Source organism: Papilio xuthus, unplaced genomic scaffold (genome assembly GCF_000836235.2).
Source record: "Papilio xuthus unplaced genomic scaffold, Pxut_1.1 DF827714.1, whole genome shotgun sequence".
Lineage (NCBI taxonomy): Eukaryota > Metazoa > Arthropoda > Insecta > Lepidoptera > Papilionidae > Papilio > Papilio xuthus.
In genome coordinates, this window is record NW_013530935.1 from 5,528,943 (window position 1) to 5,552,778 (window position 23,836).

General features: G+C 33.6%; 1 non-coding gene across 1 annotated transcript; it reads right to left on the reverse strand.

Annotated features, from left to right (window-relative positions):
* Positions 1–22,664: 22,664 nt before the first annotated feature.
* On the reverse strand, positions 22,665–22,736 carry TRNAH-GUG (transfer RNA histidine(anticodon GUG)). Its single transcript has one exon. It is a non-coding gene; the product is annotated as a tRNA-His (tRNA).
* Between the last annotated feature and the right edge of the window lie 1,100 nt (positions 22,737–23,836).

Consider the following 23,836-nt stretch of genomic DNA (forward strand, 5'->3'; position numbering starts at 1 on the left):
CCCGCGACTCCGTCCGCGCGGAATTAAAAAAATATTCGTCGCAGCTTAATGTTTAGCCTAAAACCTTCCTCTGTAAATTGACTATCTAACAAAAAAAGAATTTTTCAAATCGGATCAGTACTTCCTGAGATTAGCGCGTTTAAACAAACAAACAAAATCTTTCATTTTACATATATATAGTAAAATTTCACAATACAAATTAAATTAAATGGTCCAAGTACTTAAACAATATTATAACAAAACATCTTCAGATAGTATTTTAAACGACCAACACGTGTTTAACAATATTTCTCATGTTTAAACATAATTTATAGATGCGTCCCTTTGATGATGACGTCATGCGTGATCAATTGAGTGTTTAAAAACCATTAAACACCAGTACTAACAATCTCTAAGCCGTTGACTTATAACTCTCACGCCCTATAGTTTAAATTTTAATACAAATTCTTAAGCAATTTTAGAATATAATAACATATATTTTAAATGTATTGAAGGGCGATAATTGCATAAATATAGAGGGATGTTTTTTTCTATCAGAATGATTTCGACACGCGCTTCCATACATGAGTGGATTTTTGTCGTTTGTCAGTTTTAAAGTTGAATTGCATATAATTATTTGCTTTACTGTTACCGTGAGAAAATTCAAGTTATATCGAATTAACTAAAACCTTTATGATATAATTATGAAGCATTAGATTTCGGTCGAAAATAATCGAAGACTTTTAAATTTATGTTTTGTGGAACACGAAGCTATCACTTTTAGTAAGCAAGGTTTTCTACTAATATTATAGTTGCGAATGTTTGGATAGATGGATGGATGTTTATTTGAAGGTATCTCCGGAACAGCTCAACGGATTTTGTTGAAATTTGGAACAAATATAGAACATAATCTGGAAGAACACATACGCTACTTATTAGGTTTATTTTAATTCCACGCGGACGTAGTCGGGGTCGACAACTAGAATATATTTAAATGGAAGCCAAATTCTTTGATGGCTTATAATTTAAAGTTTTTAAAAACGAATCGAGTATTTATCTTAATATTTAACGATCGTGTAAACATTTGAAGCAGTCTTTCCCAAAGTGGACGATAACGCCCCCTTGCGGGCGCTGCAGATCTCAAGTTATAGTAAAAGTTTCGTTTAGAATTCTCCGTTAATATACATATATAGGTTACAATAATTAATTTAATTTGAAGTTATAGTGGTTTTTAAATATGTGAAAATATGGGGGCGCGAAAAAAATATTTATTCTCAAAGTGGGCAGTAGACAAAATAAGTTTGGGAACCACAGATTTAGAGTAACAGTGTAATAACATTAGTTGCTAGAAATCACTAACCATAACCATACGTGATTTCTATTCGATTTGATGCAGACAGTTGCATGCATTGTCTAGAAACAGAATCTTCAATAGGCTTACATCAAAGGAGGCAATACCAGTGGACGTCTAATTGGATTATCCAAGAGCAATATTAGCTCAATATACTGACGATAGTCACCCTTGCGAGTATTCGAATCGCCGTAGGCGTTGAGAGGAATGACAGACTCTATATGGTTGCTAATATTAAAGTTTGTATGTTTGGTAGAGTATTTGGATTATATTAAGTCAATACTATTGAAACTTTCGTGATATACTAATCTTATATCTTTAAATGAGCACTTCTTGTATATATGTATATATATATACAAGAAGAATAATAAGAATTGCTTCCAATCCAATTATATGTATAATTGGAATCTCGGAATCGACTCCAACGATTTTCATAAAATTTAGTATATAGGGGGTTTCGGGGGCGATAAATTGATCTAGCTAGGAATCATTTTTAGAAAATGTCATTTTATTCGTGTTTTATCGATAATCAACTTAAACATAAGCTTAACGTTTTCTATCGGTAAGATCGAAAAATATTATTCATATTATATCATTTTATTAGTAATTCGTACTTAAATACAATTTCCAAAAAACACAATTTAGAAAAAAAAAATCGAGCAAAGCTCGGTCATCCAGGTTCTATAATTTAAACCGACTAATACTGACTTATAAACTCTAGTGACGGCTCTGACTAGTAGTGTGTATCGCCCACTAATTTTACTATATAATGACTTGCCCAGAAGAAGGACCCCCAAAGAATTGTAATCAGTGTCGTCGCCGGAGTTTGGATCAGAGTAGCCGTTTTTAATTAATTTATAAGTCAATTTGAATACTACTACTTTGGATTATAATTTTTAGTTTCGACAAAAAAAATAAGTAGATTTTTTCGCTATAACATTTTTTTATCTAACACAAAGTTTGAACTATGATTGGGTTCTTATATGTTCCCATGACAATATCATATTGTTCTACAATGGTATAGTTCTTTTAAATATTAGTGATGAATAATGTTGCTATAATTTCAATGAAAAAAGTGCAATTTTTCAAACGTAGAAAGAAAAGAAACAGTTGTGAAAAATGTTTAAAAACAAGCAAATTTTCACAAATGACATCGAGCCACGGATGGTGGATAATAGATGGCAGTCGCATCTGACCGACGATGTATCGGACCGAGATTTACATACATCTGGCAAGATTAATGACGGCAACGCCGTGTGTTCATAGCTTAGCATTAATGGACAAAGTTTTGAGACTGGCTTGTATTATCGTTCCTACACGTCTCTGATATATGAAGATACAGTAATGGCGCAGTTACATTCGTCTATAGTATTTCGTAGAATTGGAATTTGTCTGTGGTATTTTTTTTAATTTCGCGGTGAGGTCGTGGGCAACAGATAAAATTTAAGAATACGGAAATTACAATAAGTAATTTAAGAAGTAAATTAAGTGTTTAAACTTTTTACGAATCAAAGACCAAATAATAGTTCCTACTGAATTTATTTCGTTACTTTTGTACTCAGAAAACTTAAGATCTTTAACAATTCTTCCTTAAATGTCTGTCTGTTAAGGAAGGCGTTTACTAGTTATAATATAATATAGTCTAGGATATCTAGATAAGGAAAAGATAGGAAGGGAAAGTGGATTTGATGGAAGAGGGAATGCATAAGAAAGGGAAATATTTTCCTTTTGTGTATCCTGTCCTGTCCTCCATAGATTAGAGGAAGGAAACTAATCTCAAATTGCATGCAATGGCCAGCGGTCGCTTCAGTTTTGGCGAATTCAGGTGGCTCGCTCGTTTAGCCTACGATATAAAAAAAGTAGTTGGTGAGAATTAAGTAGTTACTTTCTTCCACTATAAATTGGTCTGAAAAATGTTGTCTGCTCGCTTAGATCGAATCAAAGTCAAAACTTGAACAACAAAGAAACCACAATCTCTTCCACCTCGGAATAGGTACGTTGCTATTATTTCGACGTAAATCTTCCACATATAAAACGTTCGGACCAACGTCCGATTTCCTATTCTACAAAATGCTTGTCCATCCTGATAGATGTCCACCTACGTTGAAAATTTCTCTGGTTATCCTAGCACGAAAAATACGTTCAGGAATTTCAACTCTATGACCAACGAAATAAAAACAAAAATCGTTTGATTCAATGTATCTTTAGATTGCTTCGGGAATGGTGGCGAAGAAAAATCAGATTGCATCGTTAAAAAACGTCCGCAATTACTTCTCTTATCTATTGGATTTCCGAACTGACAGTTCTTTGGAGCGTTAAAAAACAAGCGTCAGTCAAAGTAATCTGGCCAATTAAATTGTAACATTACACCCTCATGGCTCATTAAAATTCAGAAAACATCGGTAAGGGAAAATCTGTGCCTTTTTGAAGATAAGATAATTAGATGGCAATTATTTTTATTGTTTTTTTTTAAATTTGGCAGAATGGCAACGTTTTGTTTTACACATTTATAATAAAAAAGAAAAAAATAACATTCTAAATTTAAAACGTAAACTTTTTTAACAATAGAAAGTTGACTTACGATAAAAAAAAACAACAAAAGAGAATCTGAGGATATTTGTCTTTGATATTTGAATACGCTCTTAAAAAACCTAAATTGGATTGCTAAGTCATAATATCCTCTTATTGATATACTCAGAGTCATATATTAGTGATTAAGGAACTATCCTTAGTCTAGTTTAAGATTATTATCAAATCACTAACTATCGACTATTTGTCTCCCTTGGTACTGCAATTAGTGAGTTACGATGCGCATAGACGTAAAATAACATTTGCAATTTAGTAAGGGTTGTCGTGATATGCAGAATTTCAAGCCGTGCGTACATCCGCGCGTTACATAATTCACGCTGCATAAATTATCTATGTTGCCACTTTGAGAGCAATTACCAGGTTTCCATTACATAACTCATCGATGACTATTCACTCAAGACGATCTAAGTAAGTATGGAGATGGATTTATTTTATTTAAGATTAACTTATGTTGACTTTTTAGCCTACTACATTTCTAAAAGCTGCAATTGAAAAACCCAGCTGCTAGATGTTACGAAAACAAAAGAAATCACAATTAATCACAAAAAGAAAGGAAGATGCAAAGTTCTGAACTAAGACACCAATAGCTACGTTTAAAAATGATTATCTTGAAATGGACTAAGATTTGGAACTAGCCACCATAATAACCTTTTGTGAAGCTTCAAAATACTTGTATTACTACATCCAAAGATAAATCATACGTAGCGTATTGGATTCGGAAGAGACTTCAGACAGAATTTCATAGTAATGATCATCAATCTTTACAAAATAAGAACCATGTAACATTTAAATGAAATTGGACAATGAAATTGTGTAACTATATGTCGCCTCAACTCAATATCTTTGAAATATAAAACAAAAACACAGGGTACCGAAGAGCTGGCAGCTACCTCGGACAAAGAATTAGTTTAGCTGTCCAAAGGGGGAACGCTGCCAGTGTCTTCGGGACCTTGCCTAAAGGGACTCCTTTTAATAATATATTTTAGTAAATTATTCGTTTTTTAATATTTTATTTTATATCATAGATTTAACACTATTCATTAGATTCTTTGTTAGTTTCTTGTTAAAAATTGCATAAGTTATAATAAAGTTCTTATTTTGTATTAGACTTAATGACTTATCAAGTTGTTTAAGCAAAAATTGTTTAAAATAATAAACAGTTATATTGAAACAGAATCTGTTTCCATATTATGTAATTCTGTAAGCCCTTGTCCACTATTCTAATAGCGGTCTACTGAATAATAATCAAACTCACATAAAATTTCAATAACGAGCGCGGTAACTGCTTTCAGATGCAAATCGACTCCAGATTCGTACAATGTACGTAACATGGATTATTGAACTTAGTTTCACTAAGTTATAATTGTTTTATGATAAGTTTTTAACCGACTTCAAAAAGGAGGAGGTTCTCAATTCGTCTGTATGTTTTTTTTTATTTTTGTTCGATGATAACTCCGCCCCTAGTGGTCCGATTTTCATATTTATTTTCATAATTTAAGTTAGTTACTTTTTAGAAAACAGGATACTAATTCGCTGTTGTATTTTCAGACTGGTCGTGGTCATCAGTGACCGTCACCACGAGCCGCTAAAGCTTACTAATATTTTCCTTTTTGTATATTGGATCTGGGGGTCAGTTATGGCCACTCTGACCTGGTAAGTCCATCTCATAGAAGATGGTAAGGAAAAAGATAGGAAAGGGAATGTATTTATTAAGTCTTGATACTTACTAATCTGTTAGACTAGATTACTATAAAACATTTTATGAGTCGGTGGCTCAGTGGTCAAGCACTTGACTTGCAATCTGCAGGTCCTGGGTTCGAATCCCGCCATGTACCAAAGTGTTTTTCGATTTCCGTATTACATATGTATTTATCCGACGTTCTTACGGTGAAGGAAAACATCGTGATGCAACCTGCACATATCTGAGAAGTAATTCAAAGATGGTGGTTGACTATGGCCTAATCACCCTTAACTTAGGGTAAGCTCCGAGCCCCTCGGTGGGGACGTATAGTGAGCTGATGATGATGATTTTATGAGTAACATTAATAAATACATCTTATCTTACTAATATTATACTTGCGAATGTTTAGATGGATGGATGGATGTTTCATTGAAGGTATCTCCAGAACGGTTGAACGGATCTCGATGAATTTTGGCAATTAAATAGAACATTGTCTGGAATAGCACATAGGCTAATCATTATCAATTTCGCGCGGACACAGTCACAGACGACAGCTAGTTATATATATTTCATAAAAGTATATTTATTGCGAAATTGTTTCCATTATTAAAGATGGTCTTCATAGACATCACATTCCTTATAAAATAATGCAGACAACGTTTCGCAATAATGTCCGACGCGAACTTGACTAACTTTCCAGTTATTAAAATATGAATATACAAAGACATCTAAAATACAACTGCACAATCAAGATTTTAATCAAATCACGTCCGCGCAAACAAAGACAAAATTCCTCGGCCACCCGCGTCAAACGGACCAGGTAATCCGGTCCGTACCATACGTCTATATTAAAGCTGTTTTGGTCGTATGTCTGCACAAAACAAAGACGGCCTTTAGCCTTTCAGAATTTCAGCGAGCGTTGTCCATTTAGCTAGAGGCTACAATTATCTGACCAAGTTATCTAGAGCTGCATCGTTTCATTTATCGGTGACGATAAATTCGACCCGCTTAACACTACCGTGTGTCACTTTATGCTGGTTATAAACCAGTTTGAGCCAGATGTAAGGGGTATAAACCGGTATACAATAGACACAGAATGCGGTTTTCGTGTATGAAATGGTGACATGTGAAAGGTAAGGTGCGTTTAATAATTTCGAGCCGTTTGATCTACAAATTGAAATTCAATGTCGTTGAATTGCCCTCAGGGTTAGTACAAAGATCGTATAAATTATGAGTTTCCAGAAAAGAAAGGATGACTCGTATTAATTTCAATTAATAAGGACCTGTCACTTTTTTTACAATTACTTGATTTGAGTACATCTATCTTAGCTTTTCAATATATTATTTTTTCTAAGTTTTTTTTATAACATTTGGTGGCAAACGAGCGAGCGGCCACCTAAAATCGCTGAAATAGCAAAGTGACCGTTGCCATAGACATACGCAATTGCATATGCGTTGCCTACCTTTAATCGACGGAAAAGGGGATGCACAGAAAGAAAGTATTTTCCCTTCCCTTGCATCCTCTCATCCGGAAAGTCCACTTCCCATCCTTTCTTTATAAGATAAAGGATGGGAAGGGAAAGAGGACTAAATTAGGCCTCCGGGACGCACACTCATCAGACGAAACGCGGAATTGCTTCCACTTCACGCCTGTCTTCTGTGTGGTCGTGGTATTTCACCGGGCGAGCCGGGACAATTCGTGCGAAGATGTTAAAGCGGGCTCTACCACTGTTTCATTTTATGTAGATTATTATTAGATTGTTATGTATCATATTTTTCTAATGTTCCGTCTCCCGAAATGGCTGAAAGCGGATTGTGGAGGTTCGTTTGGCTACGCCATATGGTCCATGGTCTTTACTTAGCCCTCTAAGTTACAGACGTGAGTTGTATTCGTTTATTTAAATTACGTGGTCATTACTAATTAGTATAATTTTAATCATAATGTTCTATCAACTCAAATTAAGTTACACAATAGTTAATTACAGATTAATCGTAAATTAATTCAATCATTAGTCGACGTATATTAAGTAACTCGTCTATCGATTCTATTTAGAACTGGTTGTATGTATTTATGTTATTTGACGTATAGTAGACAATAGTCAGGTTATAGACAGACGGACATTTAATTAGGTTCGTTGCCCGCGGCGGGTGGTCAGCGTCACCTAATGTATCGACATACCGTATGCTAGGGGAATGTTACAAAGCGAACTTCCGTTGTTCCTATGATAGTATAGATATGGACGTAGTTATATAAGTATATTTACTTAAGGATTGAATAAAATACACTTCAGTAGACTTTAATGATAACAATTAATTTAAAAAGTTGGATACTTTTTTTATTCTCCTTTTTGCTACATTGTTTTATTGAATTTAGCCTTTATTTGCTAAGTGTTTTATTACATATTTTAATTACGTAACTTGATATTTTATTTTAAGTAGCTGTCGTCAGCGACTGCGTCTGCGTAGCCTATGTGTTCTCCAAGACTATGTTTTATATCTGTACCAAAATTCGTAAAGATATGTTGAGCCGTTTCGGAAATACTTTCAAACAAAGATACAGCCATCCATCCATGTTAACATTCGCATTTATAATATTAGTAAGATTAACAACTGCAAGACAATCCAACGTTTTCCATTTTAAACTTTAACCTCAAAATAAGTAGAGAAACAAAATTATTTTGTCAATACTGTATTCGAAAACTAATTTGAAGATTATGGTTGGTGAAAAGTGTTTTTATAAACATTTTCAAAAAGTAACTTGTATTTGATGAAGTTGTTAATAGAAAATTATTAACCTTCATTTTACAAAAGAATTACGAAAATAGGAAATATATATTATGAATTATTTACCAATTTAATTATATAAATACGATGTTTATATCAATATTAATATTTAATCAACTTAGTTGAGATTGCAACAGTCTGGTTCAGTACATTCGCAAGCCTCAATATCCCATAATCCCCAACTAAATCACCCATAAGAAGCATCCAGCACTTTGTCTTGCCGCGATGACAGTTTTATGTGCCTGCCCATGGGCCGACGGTGTGAACTGCCACATAAAATATTAATACACAATTTGTCCGAGTGGACGTCTGTTAATCTACTTTTATAGAGGATTTCGTGGATTAATTATGGTAGAGAAAATTGTGTTAGTGTCGGATTTGTACTTTTACAAAAACGGGAGATTTGAAGCAACATGGAAGATGTCCCATATAACAATTGATTTTTTTTATTTATATGAACATACTAAGCGTGGGATTCCACTTCCAATACATTCATACATAATATCTTACTTCTTACTATAATAATATTATAAATGCTAAAATTTCGATGGATATTTGTTAAAATCTCTGACACAGCTCAACGTATATTGATGACATTTCGCAGAGACGTAGAACATAATCTGGTACAACATATAGGCTACTTCTTAAGTTATAATTTAACGCGGACGAAGTCGCCTTCGACAGCTTGTATAGTTATAAAATTACGAAGAGTCACAATATAAGACAGTAAACAACTAGGTAAGACATGCATATATCAAAACTATAACAACAAATAACGATCATCACCGTGTTAAACATAACAATTACAATTAATTAATTACAATAATATACGCAATAATTAATTAATTGTAACTAATTAACGTACCGCTAAGAAATACGATGAAACGTCATCACAATCCTAAATCAATCCAATTATACATCATTCCATTGATAATTCAATTGATAGCCGAGAGTTATTACACTACCATTTACTTTGCGATTGTACATTGTGTACAGTCGTGTACAAAGTTGTACATGTACAATGTGCAATACATATTAGTGCAAGGATATGTACAATTTGACGTAGTAATGAGACAGGATGCGATTGTAACACGTGACGTTTTATTGCTAATGATACTTGTATTGAAATAGTGATAAAATTATTGATTTCATTAATTAATTATCTACTTATATCTCTTACTAATATTATAAATGCAAATGTTTGAAGAATATATGTTAGAAGGTATCTGAAGAACGCCTCTACGAATTCTACGAATGTTTAGCATAAATATAGAACATAGTCTGGAAGAACACATAGACTACTTATTTTTAAATTCCGTGCGGTTTGCATTGGTTTGGTAAATCGTTCCAAAATAGTTTGGAAGTATTTATTTAATGTAAGGAAGGTATTAATTTGGTGTTCAAACATAATCTGTAGTTATTGTACCCGAAGAATGTAATCAATTAGTTACTTTGTGCATTTAACAGCACCTTTTCAGTTCACTGATGCGTCTCCGTCACAGATGTCGACGCTAATTACAGACGTGTCTGTGCGTGTGACGTCACAAGCATTCCGATTAAATTGCCGGCGATCAGTGGCAATAATCTATTTAATTAGAGTGGACGTATCTTATTATATTTGCTAGATCTGTTTTAGTGACGTTTGCATTGTACTATCTTTTGGTAGTATTATTATTAAAATCTGGATGACAGAGCTTTATATTTAAGTACGAATTACTAATAAAATGATGAAATATGAATAATATTTTTCGATCTTACCGATAGAAAAAGTTAAGTTTATGTTTAAGTTAATTATCGATAAAACACGAATAAAATGACATTTTCTAAAAATGATTCCTAGCTAGATCGATTTATCGCCCCCAAAACCCCATATATACTATATATATATACTATGTGTTTTTACTACCCTACATTAATTCGACAGAGGAGGAGACTCACAAAAGAATGTTTCCCCTTCCCATTATTTCCTTTTTAGAAAATTGAGCCGGCCCATTCTTGCAGCAAATGTTACTGGCGTCTGCGGCAGTTAAATCACAAATAGTTAATGCTACCTTAACCAATAATCAATTATTTATCAATGTGTTAATTTGATTTACATTCTAACCCTATATATTTGTGTTTAGGTTTGAAATTAGATCTAAAATTGACCACAAATTTAAACAAATCGTGAACAATCAGCGCGGATCATTACGTCGGTCATGTAATCTAATATAGCCACGGGACTTACTGGAAATCAAAATTTTCGGTTAAATGCCCCCACAAATTTACATGTTTATTCGCCACGCGACCGGCCATTATTCGATTCTGACCGTTTAGGTGATAAATACATTCTCACTTAGCGTGATTAAAATCGATGCGACGAGCGATCGTACGCAATTTATTTTAATCGTTTACTCGATTTTCGATTGTAAAATTTTACTAATTCATATTTATTTACGCGTACTTCGGTAATTGACTTAATCCTTGTCGACCGCGACTCCGTCTGCGTGGATTAAAAAACATTTTTTTTATAAGAGATGGGGGCAAACGAGCGGCGGAAAATATTAAACTCTAATAACGCATATGAAACTTCCTAGGATGCCTAATTTAGTCCTCTTACCCTTTCCTTTTTTTCTTATAAGAAAAAGATGGGAAGGGATGCAAGGAAAGGGAAAATATTTTCTTTCTGCGCATTCTCTCCTCCGTCGATTAAAGGTAGGCAACGCATATGCAATTACGTACGTCTATGGGCAACGGTCACTTCGCTATTCAGCGATTTCAGGTGGCCGCTCGCTTGTTTGCCACCTTATGATATAAAAAAAAAACTTATGTCTCTGTTAACTTTCAGTGCTTTACTTAAAATACGCGGTAAGCTATGAGTGGATTATTCGTAATTTCGTATTCTATTCCATCTTAAAGTTTGAAGTAACGACGCGTACCATTATCATTAACTTTTGATTGGTCCGTACTAAAGTGGCGGTAACTATAAAATGCTTTATATCGAAATGGTTCGCTTAAAGCTACTTTTATAATACTTACTTTACTATCTAATTCTATTGCTTCCGGTAATGTGTAACTGTTTTATCGTGGGGTTTACATTCGACTTATTTTAGATATATTTTCTTTACTTCGATGAAAAGAGCATGCTTAAACGTTCAATGGTACAGGCGGTTTTTTAACGCAGCGTTAAAACTCGCCATTGGCTCTCGTTCGACGAACGCTCAAAATATAACACTGCGCAATAAAAAGGCGTCGCGTTTTGAAAGCATTGCCGTATTATCTGATTCTTGACTGAATCAGAATTATTTGAACGCTTTAGAACGTGCGTTAGAAAAGCGCATATGCGTAATTAGGTGTAAAGCTCGCACATTTTAATTTTAATAGGTTAAAATTAACATAAACTAAAAGAAACTCCTTTAAATCATGCATGTTAATAAAATCCGTCTTAGTAATTTCTTCATCTTTGATATAAAAGCTATCAAAGTAATATTTTACAGTATGACAAAAAAGCTTAGCAATAAAGCGATTAAAGCGCAACATTGGGGAGCTTTCCATCTCGCGACGATGTCTCGAGTCAACGTTACTGTGGCAGTTGTACGGAATTTACAATGCTTTTAGTCACACGCCACTGGCCGCCTCACACGTTTCTCAGCGATCTGTTTTGGCTCTAGAATTTACGGATTTATTCGTAAAAATGGATGCGGTAGATCAGATTAGATCTTAGATTTGAAGCATAAAATGTTTATATCAAAGATTAATTTTTGTACGTAAAGTTTTTAGCATTAGAAGGTTTAGTAACCGCAAATTAAATATGAATATTTTTTAATATCTCTGTTTTCGAAGGCCCAGACCGACCTTGGTTGGCTGCGCCATCGGAGTAATTAAAATAATGTTTTAAATTTGACAAAAATGAAGGTAATTTAATAATAATTACTTGAAAATTGAATGGACTTAATTTACATAATTAAAAGTTTAACAGTCGAAACTAGTACTTATATTTAACAGTTAAAGAGCACTATTTATATCTCTGTCTCTCCAAAGAGTTAGAGCGAGATGGTAGTGGACTCTCGTTACACGTATTTGCCATATCAATATTTTCTTAATCCTTGTAAAAAGTGGGGTAGATGTATATTTTCTTATGCCATTAACATGTATATTACCTTTAAATTATTGTGCAAACCTTTCTGATGGTACGAGGAACGTTTTATTCGCTATTTGTTTCAGATATTCCATTTTCTGTTTGTTATGTTTCCCTCTAAGGAATTGACTGGATAATGGATTTTTGAATCCGTAAAGACGAAGTCGCTTCTTATGTTTTTGTTGGGAATATTTTTAGGGTAATGTCGTTGTATAATTTAAATCTGAGTATTTGAAAATAAGTAATTTTGGAAACATTAAGTATGATTTTAATAGTGTTTTTTTTAATTATTTGTTTATAATATGAGTACAAAATATATGCAAGAATATAATTCGTGTAATTTTATAAGTCGAAAATATATTAATTTTTTTTACATACAGAATTAATAATAAGAATATTAAATAACTAATAACTGTGTGATATGATTAAAAAATATTGATTTTTATATTATATTTAGTTTGGTTTAGTTTTAGTATATAGTTTATTTAATGTAGTATAAATTAATTCATTTGTTTTGTAGTGGTTAGTTAGTTATTGTAAAATAGTCTTCCTTAATAAAAAAATAAAACAACTTTTTTTTATATCATAAGATGGCAAACGAGCGTTTGGTCACCTGCAATCGATGAAGTAGCGAAGTGACCGTTGCCCATAGACATACGCAATTGCATATGCGTTGCCTACCTTTAATCGACGGAGGAGAGGATGCACAGAAAGAAAATATTTTCGCTTTCCATGCATCCTCTCATCTGGAAACTCCACTTTCACTTCCATTCCTTTCCTTATAAGAAAGAGGTTGGGAAGGGTAATAGGACTAAATTAGGCCTCCGGGACGCACACTCATCAGTCGAAACACGGAATTGCTTCCACTTGACGCCTGTCTTCTGTGTGGTCGTGGTATTTCACCGGGCGAGCCGGGCCGACTTGTGAGAAGATGTTAAAGCGGGCTCTACCACTGTTTAACAAATCATATGAAATAAAAAATAATAAAATTATTATAAAGAGGAATATTTGGATGAATAGATAGATATTTGCTAGAAGATTGCTTAGAGATACTCCAAAACGGCTGCATTGATCACGCTGAAATTCGACATGGATCTAGAATATAGTCTGGAAGAACACTAAGCATAGAACACGCAGTCGCGGGCAGCAGTGTCTTGCTGCTAGTTATAAATAATAATCAAAAACATTTTCAACGTAATATGATACGCTTTTATAATGGCACTTTATTAATAGTAATGTATAGTCTGTACAAAATAGAAAATTAAATATCACATCATAAATCATAATTATCTTGAAGTCTTATGAACTTCCGCTGCTTTATATTTATTCACTTTAAGAAAATACTTCACGAACATTCGCTTAAAGTACTCAAGTTATTTTCTACCTTAGTGTAAAAGTTTTAAGGTTGAAAATAGCTTAATTACTGATGAAATGTCTCAACTCCTGCAATCAGTTTTCCTTTAGAATTATACAGTTAGTAACTTAGTTCAATATTATTTCATCTCATGGAAATATAAAGGAATTTGTGTTTATTTCTTTTAAATTTTATAAATATTTGTATCTAAATTCTTAACTAAATGATATCGTGAGAATTAAAAAAAAATAAGTATCGTATGTGTTCTTCCAGACTATATTCTACATGTGTGTAAAATTTCATCAAGATCCATTGAGCCGTTCCGGAGATATCAAACAAACATCCATCCATCTAAACATTCGCATTTATTATATTAGAAAAATGTTAACTGTTTTTAACACTGTTTCTTGTTTTTCATCATCATCAGCCCACTATACGTGACCACCGAGGGGCTCGGAGCCTACCCTAAGTTAAGGGTGATTAGGCCATAGTCAACCACGCTGGCCAAGTACGGGTTGGTTGACTTCACACATATCTTTGAATTACTTCTCAGATATGTGCAGGTTGCATCACGATGTTTTTGTTCACCGTAACAACGTCGGATAAATGTACATATGTAAATCGTAAATCGAAAAACACATTGGTACATGGCGGGATTCGAACCCAGGACCTGCAGATTGCAAGTCAACTGCTTGACCACTGAGCCACCGACGCTGTTAACAAAAATCTTGTTTTTGATATAATATTATTTTCTTCGTGAAATCAAGCTTTTAATAATCAGAGAAATATAATACAAGACATAGCTTTATATATGTTCAAGGAAAACTCGAATATCACTTAGCCGGAGAAGTTATAACAATAAATTTACGAGACCATTTGCATACGGGCGTTTGGGCTTTGGAGGGTGATTTTATACTGGGTCGCTTAACACGTTAATGCTGGCTGTTTGTGAGAAGCACTTCAGATTTTCCTGGTTATTTTTTTTTCTGATTTTATTCATGTGAAATGGTAGGCTGTTGAAATTGTTTACGTGTTTCGTTGCGTGAAAATAGTTTAGCCATATACTCGTAATCGGTGCTGTTGTGCTTGTTTGTTTGACCTTAGTGATGTTCTCTGAGTTTTATTTTAATGAATCCAAATGAGATTGACTAATTAGAAGTTTTAACAAGTTTTTTGTTCGAAGTTACACGATTATTTGCGGCAAGCGCCTTCTTATCGTCATTATCAATTGTGTCAAAATTATAATGAGATTTTTGGTGTACTACGTTTGGTATTTTAATAAATTTTGTCGATGAAGGTTGCTGGATAAATCTGGGACATTTTTACACAATGTTCAAGTTTACACTATATCATAGTTATCTGATTGTTACGTATTATAGATAATTTAAATTGATAGATTGAAAGAAAACTTTATAAAAAACTAGCTGGCGCCCGCGACTCCGTCCGCGTGTTTGTCTAAAAAATAAAAATAAATTAGGGGTGGACCCTTAACATTTAGGGGTATGAAAAATAGATGTTGGCTGATTCTCAGACCTACTCAATATGCTCATAAAATTTCATGAGAATCGGTCAAGCTGTTTCGGAGGAGTATGGGAACGAAAATTGTGACACGAGAATTTTATATATAAGATTGTAAAAATCCATCAAAACAAAACAAAACATCATCAGCCAGTGTCAAATGTATTTTTTAATTTCCACCCCAACCATCGACCATCTTTTCGCTGACTTATCGTTACAACAAAAGCTAGAATCTCGAATGAATATAAATGATATGAACATCCGAACCGCAGCCGGAAATGACCGGAGATTTGTCACTGTCAAATTTGAATATGCGAGACGACGCGAGCAATGAGTATGGCTAATCTGCAGTCGGAGTTTTGGACGATACAAATATGTTTTTGTTCAGATATTTCTTTAGTAGATTACTGAAAACTATAAATTATAGTCTTTTAAAAATTACGTAACTTAAATGTCTTTTTATTTTAATTAACATTAAATAGAGATAGATTAATATGAATAAAAAATTAACCAATTTTTTTATAGGGGGACAATTGAGAGACAGGCGTCAAGTGGATGCAATTCCGCGTTTCGTCTGATGATTGTGCGGCCCGGAGGCCTAATTTAGTTCTCCTTCCTGTCCCAACCTTTTTCTTATAAGGAAAGGATGGGAAGTGGAAGTGGACTTTCCGGATGAGGAGTTACATGGAAGGAAATATAATTTCTTTCTGTGCATCCTCTCCTCCGTCGATTAAAGGTAGGCAACGCATATACAATTGCGTATCTCTATGGGCAACGCTCATTCGCCACCTTATAATATTAAAAAAAAACTGAGGTGATCAATGACACCCATGAACATCCATAACACCAGAGAAACTCCAGATCATCTTGTTTAAAATATTTTTTATATTCAATAAGTCGGTCGAAATATGGTTGGATAGACAAAAAAAAACCCTAGCACAGTATAAGCCCAAACTCATGAAACCAAGTATACGAAGTATAAAACTTAGTAGGAGAAAGTGCGTCCTATTTTTGTCTTTCCTTGCAATGATTAGATTTTCTTTTCATATTATTTAATGTATTAAATAGATTTATATTAACTATAGATATATTTTATAGGATGGCGTAGAAACAATGACAAATATTCATACGACGCTGTCATACGGATGCCGTAAATCTTACGTTGGGATGCGCCTACATAATGGATGAGTGTTCTGTAAAAAACTCAGCGGGAATTACCAAGTCTACACATTATTCATATTTGTATTGAAACGCCGTTTTTAAAATAGAGTTTTTTAAGGTTATGCAAAATTCTTACAAATATTATAAATGGGAATGTTTATATTGATGGATGTTTGTTAAAAGATATCTCTTGAACGAATTGCTGTTGTGTACAATTTTGTAAAGAATTGTTTGGAACGATTCCTGCCGCCGAGTTCCGTCATCGGACGACACGACAGACCGCCAGGTTCCATCCACACCATCTCGATGGCTGGCAATCCACAACCGTGCGGTTTGCGCGAAACTTCCTGCCTCGCACAGCAGCGTTGTGAAATGGTCTGTCCTCGGCGGTATTTTCAAACCGCTACGAAATAGGGTCCTTCAAGAAGCGAGCTTATCACCACCTCAAAGGCCGGCAACGCATCTGCGGTTCCTCTGGTATTGCTGATGTCCATGTGCGTCGTTGAACACCTCTGTGTTCTCGCTGCTCGTTTCCCCCCTTTTGTTATAAAAAAAACGTCTAGGCTAATAATTAAGTTTTTTTTTATTCTATCCAGTCCATTTGCATATGACAAGATAATTTTGTATATCAAAAGAAGATAAACGTGAATTTTGTTCCGCTACGTTCTAGTTACGAATAAAAATAATTAATCAACTACAGTACAAATAAACAGCGAGTAGATTCTCTATTCAGGGCTGGTTAATGCGCGGCTCGCAACACGTACGTGCATTAATCATGCGTGATTTTATGTAAATTCGCCTAAGTGCCCCTGATAAATGGATGGTCAAGCTTTGATGATTTAACTACTGTTACTAAGGACTTAGCCAAATTAACTATGAATTTATAGAAGAATCCAACATTATTAAAGTATCAGCCAAGTATTTTCTACTTTTTTTGTCTAATTATAGACTTGTAACATAGACTTTTCTTAAGAATTTTCTTTATAATTTGGTCAATTTAATTCATTTTTTTGTAATGTATGCAGAGGCGAATTGTTAAGCAGTTCTACATCTCTGTAACAGTCACACTAGATTACGTGAAAATATGCAAAATATTATTCACCTTACGTAAAATATGAATGAATATGACCTAAAGGAAAGTGCGGAAAAGTCATACCTGAAAAAAAAACTATGCCGATGTAAAAGAAAACAAGTTCCTAGTCATTGTGGTCGCACTTGTGCACGCTGTCCACTTGATTTCATTTTTCATTCTTAAGAGAGTTTTGTTTCGCCGACATGGTACAGGGGTCGCTAGTGTATTTGCGGAGTTTGTTTTTGTATCCGCACATCAGAACCCTTTTCAATCAAATATACAGGACTGGACACAGGACGCTTTATCATTAAGTAGAATTATATAGCTTTTGTATACAATTTTGTAAAGTAATTTTTCGTATACTACTTTCCACGCTGAATTAAAAAAAAACATAATTAATAGCTTACGTGTTCTTCAGGCTATGCTCTAAAGTTATGCCAAAGTAGCAGTCGCCCGCGACTACGTCCTCACGGCATAAAAAAACTTAATTAGTAGCCTATGTGTTCCTTCAGACTGTATTCTACATTTGTAAGAAATTTCAGCTAGCCCTAGGCAGCCGTTCGGGAGATAACTTCCAACAAAGATTAAACAATTCTTTAAAAAAATGTCGATTCTTACATCAGCTTAGCTTGACTAATTCTATAGACAACATTTTAAGAAATTAACGAAAATAAGTTTAATTGAAGACAATAATGGTATTACTAGCTGTCGCCCGCGACTCCGTCCACACGGAATAACAAACTTAATGAGTAGCCTTTGTATTCTTCCAGACTATGCTACGTCAATGCCAATTTATCGAGATTCATTCAGTCTTTCAAGGGATACCTTCAAACAAACATCCATCCACCCATCCTTCTAAACGTTCGCATTTATAATATTAGTAAGATTATTTATGTCTTAATGTTTTATTGAATAGAACCTTCATCAAACTAATAGTACAGTATATTGCTGTCCGAGACAAATTGTATGCGCTTACATACCAACGGCAGTCATTTGTTTGCTGGACTGCACCTCAATCATAACCCGGCTATCCAATGATCTTCATTTGTCATAAACGATACTGATATTTTCAATGTACTTGAACCTTATGCCAATCGTAATAAGTGCCATTTTGGCATTGCTATTTGTGCTAGATTATATTGGGTGAGTTACTTGTGTAAGTTATAAAGTTGGGTTTAAGTTAACTATATTTATTATTATTTTGCTGGTTTAATTTAAGTTGATCTGCGAATTTATATAACATATATGGAAATCTTACTTCTTACTTATATTATAAACACGAAAGTTTAGATGGATGGATCGATGGATGTTTGTTTGAAGGTATCTTCGAAACGGCTCAACGGATTTTGGCACTTATGCAGAACATAGGCTGGAAGAACACATAAGCAACTTATTAAGTTTTTTATTAGTCATGTGGACAGAGCCGTGGACGACAGTTAGAGGAGACTTAAGTCTTCCCTCTGTCTTTCTCTTCACCCATATGACGCCAATAGGGCATCCTCCATAGATCGCCATGATCGGTCCTGTGATATAGGATGTTCCTTATATCCCAAAAACATTTTCTACAATACAGCGTGTTTAATAATACAAAAATCTTTTGCATATTAATACTTAAGCTTGCTGTAACATCAGCATACCGCATAATTCTAATATACACTTTCAATTTGCACCCTCTAAGTATTACGACATATTTTAATTACACAATTCGCAGCCATTTTAATTTTGTGTTCAATCCGCTTACGAAGCCGCGAAGTAAATTTCAAAGTTTAAATTAGGTTCTAGTGATGTGTCAATATCTATCTATCTATCTATCGATATGTCAATAACTTTTGAAGTGTGAATGTTTGTCATTTTATTTCACATTTTTCACTAATTAAGTGAGAAAGGTATTTTATTATTCTTTTAAAATATTATACATACTATTATTAATTGGAGTAATGAAAATGAAAACACATTATAAATTAAATTAATTTCAAAACTTACCGAATTTACATTGTGACCTTATTTAGCAATAGTTTCATAAGTTTGATAAACTACGGCTTTATTTCAAAACCGTCTAAAGACAAATTAGTACATTTTTTATGTTGTTAAAATTCGTAACATGACTTTTTATTTATCGATAAATTTTTAAATATGGTACATCACTAGTTGAGCCTAACACCGCACAACGGGCACCGCAATTAACACTTGCTAATCCCACCGCGACAGGTTTCTTATTAATACCATTTGTCAGCCGCGTCGTCGCGGGGGATTATCGAAAATTATCAGCCGCATCACTATTTGTCAGCCTGTTATTTACAGGGTGTTTATAATCTCTTGTTTAATTTAAAATCTTAATTAAATATTTGATTAACACGATAGAATAGCTTTATTTTTCTAAGACTACGACAATTGTAATTTACAACACCAAAAACAGAGAAGACAATTTACCTATATTACTTCTTATGATCAAGTTACATTAAAAAAATCTAAAAACAAGACTTATCCTTACTTTTTATCTCAATTGTTACTAATATTATAAATTTGAATGTTTGAATATGTTGATGGATGGATGTTTGTTAGAATGTATCACCAGAACAACTTCATGGATCCAGCTGAAATTTGGCATGGATGTAGAACATAGTCTGGAAGAACACACAAACAGCTTATTAACCTTTTTTTGTATTTCAGCGCAGATGGAATCGCGAACAGACAGCTATTTAATTTTAAAAAGTTAGTATTTAAGATTTTAAGGTTATAAATGTAAAAATGTCAAATCACAAGCCCCTGTAAGAACATGACAAAATATGTCCCCAATACATCAAGAGGATAAACCAAAAGGAACTAGTTACACTCTCTATTAACTGTTGGACACTATCTCGCATTAAATCATATCGCGCATACAACGATGACAAACGCAATAATGAAAGCAACGCAATATGAATAACGTTCATTAATAATGCCAGTTTCACTGAATAGAACGCAACGCACCCTTATTACGTACATGAAAACATTTTGAGGTTATAAATGACATCTATTCAAGTAAAATGTTTATTTTCGGGTCAATCTACAAGCGAGGTTATTTCGTTTGACAATAGCGCTTAACTTTTGTCGTATTTATGACCTAATAATGTGGATAAAAGCGTCTATTATTCCTATTTTGATACACATATAGTTTAAATATTTTAAATACTTGAGCTTTTATTTTAATGTAATTAAATTGTGTTGATATTTAAAAATAATTTGATATTAATACACTCGGATAAAATTAAAGCGCCTGTCAAAATTTAATAGCATTATGCTATAAATATTTTTAGCTGTGACTATTCCTTTTTTACCATTTTTAATGATAAAATTATAATGATTTATTTTTACTCTGAGTATTAACATCGCCCACTTAATATGTAAGAAGGAAGATTTTGGGATAAGTATAGTATTTTCCTAAATGGCTGATTAGAAATTTCCATAACAAATGAAATCATCGAACTGAGTCACTCGGTGTTATCTCCTAACCCTTGTTAATGCTGCCAGATATTAAGATACGGGCTAATCCTCACATAACTTAGGATCAAGACCGTTAAACGAGCTTCAGACCACTGACCATTGTCCTGCGTTTAATTTAAACTGTATACGACACCCTGCGAATTGATTATGCCCCTACTAAAATATAACTAATACGATCATTTTAAATTTTCACGAATACATTGCTGTTTAACAATGACAGGCGTTTACAAATCTTCATACTTATTACGCAATGCATTTGGAAATTGAATAGTTATCGTTTTAATTTTCCTTAGTGACTTTATTGTAACGGGAGCAAAAGCAATGGTAATGATTTTAGTAACACAGTACCAAGTTTAAATTTACAATCCCGTAACCACTTTTAGACTTTATGCCTTAGTGATAAAGTTCAATTTCGCTCTATTATATTTTTTGATTTGATTTAAGTATATTGTATTTAGCGTCGTAAGATTTTATGCGTGGCACTCTTCATGCAAACAGGTCCTTTGGGTGGTGTTCCTGGTTTTGGCCGGCTATTGAAATTTGACCTGACATTTCGGACCCTTTGCTTATTAAATACATAAAGGGATATTGCGCGATTGAGCTTGTGTCAATTTTGTTAGGATTGCGGATAACTTGATGTTTGAAATAGGAAATTGTTGGTACAATAATGTTTACGAGTTAATTACTTATGAGTTTCTAACTCATTAATTTAATAGTAACACGTAGAATATTATTTAAAACTTTATATATGTATTTTATTATGTATTTTAACAGAGATATATAAAGATAAGGTAATATTATATCATAGCTATAATTCAATCTTACTAATATAAATGCGAATGTTTAGATGGATGGACGCATGTTTGAAGGTATCTCCGGAACAGCACAACGGATCTCGCTGAAATTAAGCATAGATGTAGAACACAGTCTAGAAGAACCTATAGGCTACATACATTTTTATTTAATTACGCGCGGACGGAGCCGCGGGCGACAGCTAGAGTATTTATAATAATCTGAGTAAAATACAGCATATTTAAACCTGACACTTAAATTTTTTCATAATACGTCCGTAATACAATGGCATAGAGTTCATTTTTGATAGCTTAAGTTAAGTGCTCAGTCGACACCTCGTATTCGAACCCCATACTCGTTACCCTATTTCCGCACCACTGAACACATCTCCAGCCATTAATGATGTTAATTGAAGCAATTTTTCATTTTAATATTTTCAAGATTTTGATTGGAACAAATGATTTCTCGTCATACGTAATTTAAATTAGCTAAGGCAATTGATTAATTGAATTTTGAGTCAGATTTAAAGATAATTTGATGAATAATCAATCTTAATCTTGCTTAAATAAATAAAAATTATATATATTTTTTTAATTATTGTTTGAAATTTTTATTATAATTCAATTTATTCTTCAAAAAAGAGACAATATTTAACGTTACAATTTCTTAATCAATTTTTTTAAATTGTTATTACATTTAAAAAATTATAGAAAAATGTTTTATAAATTTACAGCACCACAAAATACAAAAAAAAGACGGTTCCGCCGTAACAGTGTATGACACTGCCGTGACCAGGATTCGAACCTGGGTTACTACGGCCACAACGTAGGGTCCTAACCACTAGACGATCACGGCTAATGGAACGCTGACGGTGATAGCGAAAATGTCGACTCATTTCGTTGCCACGAGTACGCTTGAACGATTATTTGGGATAAAGTTTTTTGAAGTTAATAAAACTACAATACCTAAGCAATTTGATCAGATTTCACCACACAATGCGAGCCGTTATTTTTAAGGTTATTTTTCCTTATGATGAAGTATACCACAGTTCGAATCCTAACTTTTTTTTCTGGTAAATTGTAATTTTCAATTCTACTTTGTTTTTTTTTTATTAATTTCATCTTCATGATTAAATTCAAATATCAAGTTCAAGAAAGACTTCAGTGATATTTTATTTATGTAACCCAAAATAATACCACAGTGAAATCGTGTTTTTACTTAAGTAAGCGTAATCATCCAAAACATACCAATTATTTAGTGAAACGAACGACTGCCGACGAAATTCTTGTCGGAATTGTCCAGCAATTTGGTGACACGTGCCGCCACAACGCGTGCAAGAATTGAGGATAATTCCTAGTTATTTTAAGAATAAATATTATTAGAAGCGTTGTTTTTCTACGATTGACAATCATAGAATTGTTAATACGCTAATCTATTAAACTAAAAAAGTCTCGTGTAGAATTATATAAATTGTACATTTGCTTTTTAACGTATTAAAAAAAGCGTTCTGTGCTTGTGCATTGATTTGGTACATACCGGACCATCTATTCTTTAAATTATTTTACCTTTTTTATTTTATATCACAAAGTGGCAAACGAGCGACCGGCCACCTGCAATCGCTGAAATAGCGAAGTGACCGTTACCCATAGACATACGCAATTGCATATGCATTGCCTACCTTTAATCGACGGAGGAGAGGATGCACAGAAAGAAAATATTTTCCCTTTCCATGCAGCCTCTCATCCGGAAAGTCCACTTCCACTTCCCATCCTTACCTTATAAGAAAAAAGGTGGAACGGGAAAGAGGACTAAGCGTCAATAGCCTAATGGTTAAGGGTACGGATTTCCGATCACGAGGTCGGGGGTTCGAATCCCGCCATTCGACTATTGTCGTAAACCATATCCTAGCACAAGCATAGAGCTTAGTTGGAATGGTACAAGAAATATTAGTAAAT